The 10,000-nt window shown below is 33.4% G+C and overlaps 1 protein-coding gene across 5 annotated transcripts in view; it reads right to left on the reverse strand.

The window, feature by feature from the left end:
- The window catches only part of LOC137653593 (6-phosphofructo-2-kinase/fructose-2,6-bisphosphatase 1-like), a 388,947-nt gene that overhangs the window by 252,059 nt on the left and 126,888 nt on the right, over positions 1–10,000 (reverse strand). The window lies entirely within an intron of this gene.

A 10,000-nucleotide genomic window follows, 5' to 3' on the forward strand; every position in this document is an offset into this window, starting at 1 on the left:
ATCAGGCATAAGCACCCACCCCACAGATAGGAGGCTGGTGGCTAACGGCAGAACCCAATACGCGGACACGAGTGGGCGCCGACGACGATATATATATATATTATATATATTTATAAATATATATATTTATATATATATATATATATATTTATATATATATATATTTATATATATATATATATATTTATATATATATATATTTATATATATATATATATATATATTTATATATATATATATTTATATATATATATATTTATATATATATATATATATATATATGTATATATATTTATATATATATATATATATATTTATATATATATATATTTATATATATATATATATATATATTTATATATATATATATATATATATATATTTATATATATTTATATTTATATATATATATATATACTAACCTTGCTTACGAGTCAACCTTCTCTCAGCTAACTCCATCCACCACCTCTCGTGACACTAAAAAAAAAAAAAGAAATCTAATTCAAGAATTTCCAAGCACTTTCTAACTATGTGAAAACAAAGATGACATAATCCTTCGTGCTCATACCTGGTATTTGTCATACAGCCTACCTAAACGAGTTACATAAGACTTCGTAACAAAATACGTGATATAAAAAGTTATTTCTTAAAAATAACGTAAATTTATATATACTGAATTCAATGAAAATATAATTAAATTAATGAAAAGAGTATTACGTAATTTACATACATTACTTAAATTTACACGAGATGAACTCACCTTATGATCTGGCTAATACATCTCCTAAACACACAAATAAAATACATAAATACATGAATAAAATACTTACTCTTATACCAGACCAGCTTCGTAAGAAATATACATTTAATATATATATATATATATATATAATATCAATATATATATATATACATACTGTATATATATATATATATATATAGTATATACATCCTGCCACGCTCAAGGGGGAGAGAATTAGCCATAATCTGGTCTGAGGGGGTACGCCGAAGGTACTTTCGGAAACCACTCTCTTCCTTAAATTGCCGAACCAACGGGTTAGGGAGGGATGGGAAGGGTCGAATCTGTGCTTGCGCATGTCTATCTACTGTAAATATTTAGACGTTATTCTTCATGGCTCGGATAAACTACTGTAAAATATTTTATTTCGTTTATAAAAACAAAAATACGTTTTCTTATCAAATGGCGCAAATTTGTTCAAAGGTTTAGTTTACCCAAATGTGTGGATGGCAGTAACTGGTTGAATGGCGTGCAGTGGTTATGTCATTACAGAAGAAAAGAAATAGGCCTACCTGAAATAACTCTTTGCAACACCCATGTTTATTTTAGGTTTTTCGCATGTTAAAAGTAGCCCCACACTAAATAATAAATTAAAGATACAAATCTTGTCTTACTTCACTGTTAGTAAGTTTGGGACCATATCTAAGAGCCCCATAGTAACAAGAAGAAGAAGTAGAAGAAGAAAGATGTCCCAGTTAAACATCCCCGACGAGTACTTTCACTTGAAAGACGTCACACATGTCTGTAACATCTAACCCTCTATTGCTAGACGGTTCATAAAATCATCCTTTAATCACATCACAGACGAGGAGAGAGAGAGAGAGAGAGAGAGAGAGAGAGAGAGATTCATGTTCTCAATAAGCTGGTACAGGGATGTTTGCTAATGGTTGAGTTAAGAAACTGTAATCGAGTCATTGAATTTTATTTGTTTGGTATAACAATGGTCGTGTTACTGGTTTCCACTTCACTGGCTTAAAGGTTAAACAGTGCTGGCCGTCACACGCGCAAAAAAAAAAAAAACCTTACGCCAACAAATTCTGCTTCTTGTTACTTTTACCATGCACAAAAAGATCATACAGTTTGCACGTTTAAATTTTACTCTACTAGAAGTTTTGTTAGTGTGAAAAGTTCTCTTATAAAATATTTCAAAATATTAATGCTAACCATATCTGTTCCAGTGTGGGATACCAGTCCCCCATCAGTGGTTAGTCATCTTTAGTTTCACGTATGTGTGCGTGTAACACACACACACACACACACACACACATATATATATATATATATATAATATATATAGATAGATAGATAGCTAGATAGATAGATAGATAGAAAGGCATTTGAAAGCAGAAGCTTTTGGACTTTCCCATCATCAAGGCGTTAAAAAACATGAACATCAACACAAATCTGTTAAATCAGTAAAATTCAATTCATGAGGCAAGAATTATAGCTATATAAAAATAAGATGAATTAAAATATCACTTAGACTAAAAATACAGATGCGTTAGTTAAAACAAATACACAAAGAAATAACATGAAATAGAACAAAATAATTTAATTCGCAGAACACGAAAGCGCAAAAGCCTAAAATAAGACAACTAATGTAAAACAAATTAGTGCGTTAGGTAAAGTGCTAAGCTAATATATATGTATATATATATATGTATATATATATATATATATTTATATACATACATATATATATATATATATACATATATATATATATACATATATATATATATATATATATTTATTTATTTATTTATTTATTTATATATATATATATATATATATATAAAGTTGTGGAGAGTTCAATGTCACGTAGAATAAGATTATGCTGCAAAGATTGTTAGGCAACACTATATGTAAAATAACAGAAGTAGGCGAGTGATTTCCAGTAGAAAATGGTTGTTAAATGAAATGGGACTCTTGAGAAAGAAGGGAATGGCTATAAGGTGATACGGCTAAAATTTGAAAATTACAATAATTAATTTGCATGCAAATAAGTGTGATTACGATGTTCATTCGATTCGATGACTGACACCTTTATGACAGTCAATGCAAACCCTCAAGAGTCGGTTGGAGCAACCGATATAAGTTCCCAAATTACATCTGGGGCAACTATACAAATATGCGATTGAGGACCACGTCAACTCCGTAGACTGCCTTTAAATCAGAACATGCTTCCTATTGTTAGGGGATTCTTAAAAACAAACTTGAAAGTCTCACGTTTGGGGCATTACATAAATGGAAGAGTAAAACTGGGTCTCTAGGAAAGGGGCTCCTTGGAAAGGGGTTCTATCAGGTTTCCTTGAATTAATTACATACGAGATAACAAAAGTCAGAAAATAATTTTTGCCAAGTTAGAGGGAATTTGGAAAAGGAAGTGTTGTTACTTCTGATCTTTACAGTTTGTGGTGGCAACAGTGATGAGAAACTACATTCTGGTGAAACTGTGTGTGCGTTTTATAAGAGGAAAATTTTAAGATGAAATTTAGCCCATGGTGATACTAGGATGAGAGAAGCGGTAAAGCACAGGAAAAAATGCAGCAAAGGATGTAGTAGGATTTCATACAGAGGATGGATGGATGGTGAACGTGAATAAAAGAAAATGTTGAACCTGACAAGATAAATTTGACTTTATTACATAGGCGATAGGAGCTGAAGGGGTGAGGAATGTAGATAGAACGGTGAAATTACCGAAGTTTGTTAAAAGACATGGTGAGAAGAGATGCTTTGGTCACCTAGAAAGAATGAAGGATACTTATCTAGCAAAACTGGCGGTATGTTGACATCTTGGAGAGAGGAACAGGAAATTCAGAAGAGCTAGATAATGTGAAATAATTGGACTATAATGTCGAGGAAGCATAAGATTATTTGGAAGATATATATATATATATATATATATACAGTAGGTCGGTAAAGGATAACGTCATTCAAGAATTGTTAAGTTTATGAAGTTGAAATTTTATTTACATTGTACAATGAAAGTGGCAATAAATCTAGTCTTATTTCTCTCCTAACATACAACGGCTTTTAAGCATTCTCTCTCTCTCTCTCTCTCTCTCTCTCTCTCTCTCATACACAATGATATAGAGAAGGAACGCCAGATATCCTTCAAGAGGCAACTGTAAAAGAACCTCCATATAATAGTAAAAACATGCTTATGAGACAAGGTTTTTTAATATTTAAACACACTGCACATATAAAGATACACAGACGGGGAGCAATACCATACTATTGTATAGATGTATGTGTGTCTGTGTCTGTCTCCAAAAATAAAATACCAATAAAATAAGAGTTTCAGCATTTGCCCATAACAAGAAAAATTACGCATGGCTAGCAACTTCACCCCTAAATACGTGTGTGTGTGTGTGTGTGTGTGTGTGTGTATTTCTGAGTGGAAGTACCTTAAAGTGGTGAAAGGGTTTGCGTATCGCCATGATCAGCAAAACTGTACTAGTCAGGCCCACCCATATTAGGTTGCTTTGCTGTGAGCGATCGAACTAAAATCTCCCACCATCGCCAATCCGCAATGGCCACCGTGGTGAAGAAAACTGGCCAAAAACCTGACATGAATTAACATTTTAGAGGCCATTGTCCTGCAGTCCACCAAAAACGGTGGTATTTGTTGTTGTTATTGGTTTGTGTATTAGTGTTGACGCACATGAGCGCGTGTTTGTGTAAAGACCAGGACGAAGTGTATAAATTCCCAGAGCCATAGCCCTCTGCAAATCAAACTTGTAATTTTCCAGCTTAGTCCGAACTTGAAGAATTCCCTTAAGAATTTCACGCTGTAGTGCTACAACGATGCTTTTTGGCAAGTCTATTTTCGTCGTAGTGTAGACCGCATCCGGCTAAGGGCACTCGCTCCTATTAAACCCAAAGTATTGTTACTTTGAAATGAAAGAAAGGCACCTTTTAACAATACGTATGACTTTCATCCTGTTCAAATAGAATCCAAGTCAATGCTGATCCTACATCTGTTTACTATACACAGGCTTTTAATTATTGTATCTATGAAAAATTACTTCTTACCATACAGTCCTGCGACGCTGCCCTCTACAGTAGATTATGTATCACATCAACAAAGAGTAAACTTCAGCCAACAGAAAATGGGGTTTTTACAAATTACATCACCCACCCGCAGAGAGAGAGAGAGAGAGAGAGAGAGAGCCCAAGAATCGATGCGAGGTACTATCTCAAGGTCATATGGTACGAAATGACAGGCTAAATCTACAAGGAGGCAAAGCGAAGACCATAACAACAACTGTCCCTTACTAGTTTTGAGGCAATGAAGAGAAACATGGAGACAGAACTTGGCAGGAGGCCAAAATAATATCCAAGTAAATGGCGTCTTATTCAGATAAATCTCAACTTGATAAAAATAGCGAATAACAATGTGTAGGATATTTCACAAAGACACGCGCAAGCGCAACCTGCAGATTGTTTTTTTTTTAATTTTAACAAACTTACATTATAAGATCGCCCATATTTTGATTACGATGGGCATTCATCAAATATTTCCCCTGACCCTACTTCCCACAGACATAAAGTAAGATCCATAGAAAAAATAATCGCTGGACCGTTGGTCAAAAGAAAAAAAAATATATATGACGAGAATTTGCCTAAATGCTTCGCTGGGCAGAAAAGGATCATGTGGGAAAATGCGTATGAGCGTAGTACGTGACAGGAACCACATCCCAGTGACGTAATCAATACGATACAAGTGTGCCACCCTTAAACAGTTGTTTTCGATCCTCGCTTACTTTCCATGATGCATACATACATGTCTCTATTGTATCGTTCTGCATTACAAAGATAACAATTTGTTATGTGTTCTACAAAACTGTTCTTGTCATTTCAAACGACTAGCCTCCGAATTAGCAACAATGAGTATGGAAATTGGGGTTCATTTTTGTACGCTACAGTTTTCCCAGAAATTCAACTATTCTAATGACCCGGATACAGATTTGATATTTTAGAATATAAGAAATAAACTTTAATTTTATGTGTGTGAAAGGTGACTTGAAAAAAAACGAATTTCGAAACATATTTGACAGAAGTGTTCTGTCAATTTTCCTTGTACCGCCTCTTCAGCAAAACTCGACCATGTATCTAAGCCATTTGAATCAAAACAGTAGTTGTGACGCCCCATCACATAAGGTAACACAACACAACCTCTCTATTATCAAACAATCCCTTTAAGATCACAGCAATGTTCTTATTTTATTAACAACTGCTTTAGCATCCAGTCATTTCTCTCTGGCTCAATGTCATAAATAGCATACACAAGTGTTGAGTCATTTCTTTGGATATTTATTTACAAGACCACGCTCTCCATATACTGCCAAATTAAGCAAAGCTATTGTTTTCCCCTATTAACTTTTTCTTAATCTAAAACAATTCTGCCCATGGAAAAAAAGTTAAAATTATAAAAAACTATAGAATTATAAAAAAAAAAAAAAAAAAAAAACCTAGCCTTGTTTCCTCACTAAACGATCTAGTCAGCTAAACAGAAGTGTATGATGCCAGCGTACATTTGATATATATTCGAAATATATACTAATTTCAAATGGAGTAATTACTCAAAAGTGTCATTATTTGTGAATTGTCTAATTTAATGGACACTTTTGAGTAATTACTCCATTTTTAATTTAGTATATATTATGAATATATATCAAATGCACGCTGGCATCACAAACTTCTGATTGGTTGACTATGTTGATGATGTTAGATCCAAGTCGTTTAGTGAGGAAACCAGGCTATTCTATATATTTTTTTTTTAATTCAATAATACTTTATAATTTTAACTTCATTCTCCTGTGGCGAATTGTTTTAAATTATGAAAAAGTAATAAAGGAAAACAATAGCTTTGCATAATTTAGCAGTATATGGAGAGCGTGGTTTTGTACACTAATGCCTTTCTTTTCAACTAGAATGATTAGTTGTAATGTCCTGACACAATTCAACTTCTGAGAAAAATGGCGCAGTACCAAACTTGAATTAGCTGAAATCGTGTATTAACTAATTTAATTCATGTCTTAAATGGTCTGCATGAAAAAATCATAACTTTCTCGTAATAACGATGAAGCATTTTTATTACAACTAGAAACTGGCATGTTCCTGAAAATTAATTAATGTTGGTGAATATGGTATTGAAACGAGTTTCTTATATTAAATTTTTCAATCAACCATTGAAAGTTTACAGTACAAAGCTCAAAGAATGTAAAAATGAAAAACCAGATTACAGAGCATCATCGTTCAAAAACTTGTACATGATATAAAAACATAATTGTCTGTCAAAGATAAAACCCGAGTGAGGTAAACGTTCCTCGCAACCCAGTTTCCTTGACATGTTCTAACTAAGAGTAAACTCGGAGATTTGGAGTTGTAAACAATCTGTCTTGACCAGGATTTCACTGAACTTCAAATGAAACACTCAGTCGATCAGTTCTGACTCTCAAGAGAAAAAAAAAGTTCAGAGAATCACCACTTGTTTGTAATGTTGAGAGAAAATCATTATCTATAGAATTAGGGTCCCACAAGCATAGCACATAACTTTTAATGCAATAACATTCTTCATGATAAAAAAAAAAAAAAAAAACACCTTCACAGGATGGATTTGAAATATTTTAAAACCTGGATAATGCTCATATGCTCATATGAAAATTAGGATTCCTAACGTCCATAGATCCGTCACTTTGCAAATTGGCCTAAATTCTTATCAACAATTATCATTTTACAAACTCATAGGTGAATAACCAACCTACTTTCAATTCTTTAAGTGTTTCTCTTTTTATAAAACATTTACTTTCATTCCTATCAATGAAAGATATTTACATCCAAAGTCTGAGTATTTGGAACAAAGGCCACGTTTATTAAACAGCAGGTGGGATAAAAATATCTAAAAATATATGCAAATCATTTGGCAATATTACAAGAACCAGCATCATGCTTAACAACAGCAGCAGTATTTTTTTACTTCATGACAGATGTTGTGTTAGCTGTATAAGATATTACTAAACAACGTCACAGTTATTTATTCTAACAGTACTATATCATTTTGACATGAATACAGCGACTGTCAAAAATGTGTCATTCATCTTTAAGTGGTTAACGATCAAGAGTACATCTAATAGTTGTCTATTTCTGTCTAACAGGTCATCAGGGAGAAAAATTATCTCGCATATCTTGAGAAAACATTTCCAATAACCTGCAAAAAAGCATTTGATAGCAACTAATATCCTCAACATCATCATCTCCTCTCACGCCTATCGACGCAAAGGGCCTCGGTTAGATTTCGCCAGTCGTGTCTATCTTGAGCTTTTAATTCAATACTTGCGACATTCATCATCTCCTACTTCGCGCTTCAGTCCTTAGCCATGTAGGCCTGGGTCTTCCAACTCTTCTAGTGCCTTGTGGAGCCCAGCTAAACGTTTGGTGAACTAATCTCTCTAGGGGAGAGCAAAGACCATGTCCAAACCATCTCCATCTACCCCTCATTACAACCTCATCCATATATGGCACTCGAGTAATCTCTTATAGTTTCATTTCTAATCCTGTCCTGGAATTTAATTCCCAATATCCATCTGAGGGCTTTGTTCTCAAATCTACTAATTCTATTGGATATTGTTTCAATGTCATACCAGGACTTATGTCCATAGAGTAACACCGATCTCACTAAACTGATATATAGTCTGATTTTTATATGAAATTTTAGGAGATTTGATTTCCAAATTTTACTTAACCTAGCAATTGTCTGAATTGTTTTTTTTTTTAAATCTTTCATTAAACTCTAATTCTAAAGACCCTGTATTGGAGATCATAATTCCTAAATACTTAAATGATTCCACCTCATTAATTATTTCTCCTTCCAATGATATTTTATCTTCCATTGCATACTCCGTTCTCATCATCTCTGTCTTTCTTTATTCATCTTCAGCCCAACCTACTGTGATAGATATTTCATGCATTCTGGTAAGCAAGCATTGCAAATCCTGTGATGTTCTGCTAACAAGGACAGCTTCATCAGCATACTCGAGGTCTGCTAAATTCCTATCACCAATCCAGTACAATCCTTCTCCACCATCTCTGACTATTCTACGCATTACAAAGTCCATGAGGAGGATAAATAACATAGGTGACAACACATCCCTTGGAGTACTCCGATGTTCACTGGAAATTCATTTGATAAGACTCCATTAACATTAACTTTTCACTTGCTATGCTCATGAACAGACTTAATCAAATTTACATATTTACGATGAATTCCATAATAACGCAGGATTCTCCACAAACTTTGCCGGTGCACACTATCAAAGGTTTTTCATAGTCCACAAATGCCCTCAAAAGGGGATTTCTATATTCTACGCATTGCTGCACAACATGTCTCAAAATTAATATTTGGTCATTGCAATTTCTACCTTTTTTAAATCCTGCTTGTTCATCTCTCAGCTTTTCATCAATCTTTTTCTTCAGTCTCTTTAGAATAAGCATATTTTATATTTTCATAACAACTGACGTAAGTATTATACCTCTGTAACTATTGCAATCAGTCAAGTCTCCTTTTTCTTCTATTTTCACCAACACTCCTAATTCCCATTCATCATCAGGTTTTGTCTCTTCATGCCACATTATACAAAATAAGTAGTCTGGGAGTCCCTTCATTTTCGGCCAATATCATCTCGGCAGTTAATCCATCGTACCCCGGAGTTTTCCATCTCTATTTTAGTTTTTTTGAGGATAGCTTTGACTTTTAAAAAAAAATAGATTCCATTCTTCTACAACAGGATGAAGGTACTGTATTTGGCTGTTGTGCCCTTTGTCGCTCATTGGTCAGTACGCGAATAAACACCCTCCCCCTCTCGGCCGACATATTTTTTTCAGCACACACTGATAGTTTTCATTCTCTATTCAATCATCATTATTATTATTATTATTATTAATATTATTATTATTATTTTTATTATTATTATTACTTGCTAAGTTACAACCCTAGTTGGAGAACCATGATGCTATAAGCACAAGGGCCCCATTAAGGAAAATAACCCAGTAAGGAAAGGAAACAAACAAACTGTAAGAGAAGTAAGGAAAAATTAATATGAAATATTTTAAGAACAGTAACAATAATAAAATAAAAGTTTTCAAATATAAAATATAAAAACTTAAAAAAAAAAAAACCAGAGGAACAGAAATAAG

This window comes from Palaemon carinicauda, chromosome 14, assembly GCF_036898095.1.
Source record: "Palaemon carinicauda isolate YSFRI2023 chromosome 14, ASM3689809v2, whole genome shotgun sequence".
Taxonomy (NCBI): Eukaryota; Metazoa; Arthropoda; class Malacostraca; order Decapoda; family Palaemonidae; genus Palaemon; species Palaemon carinicauda.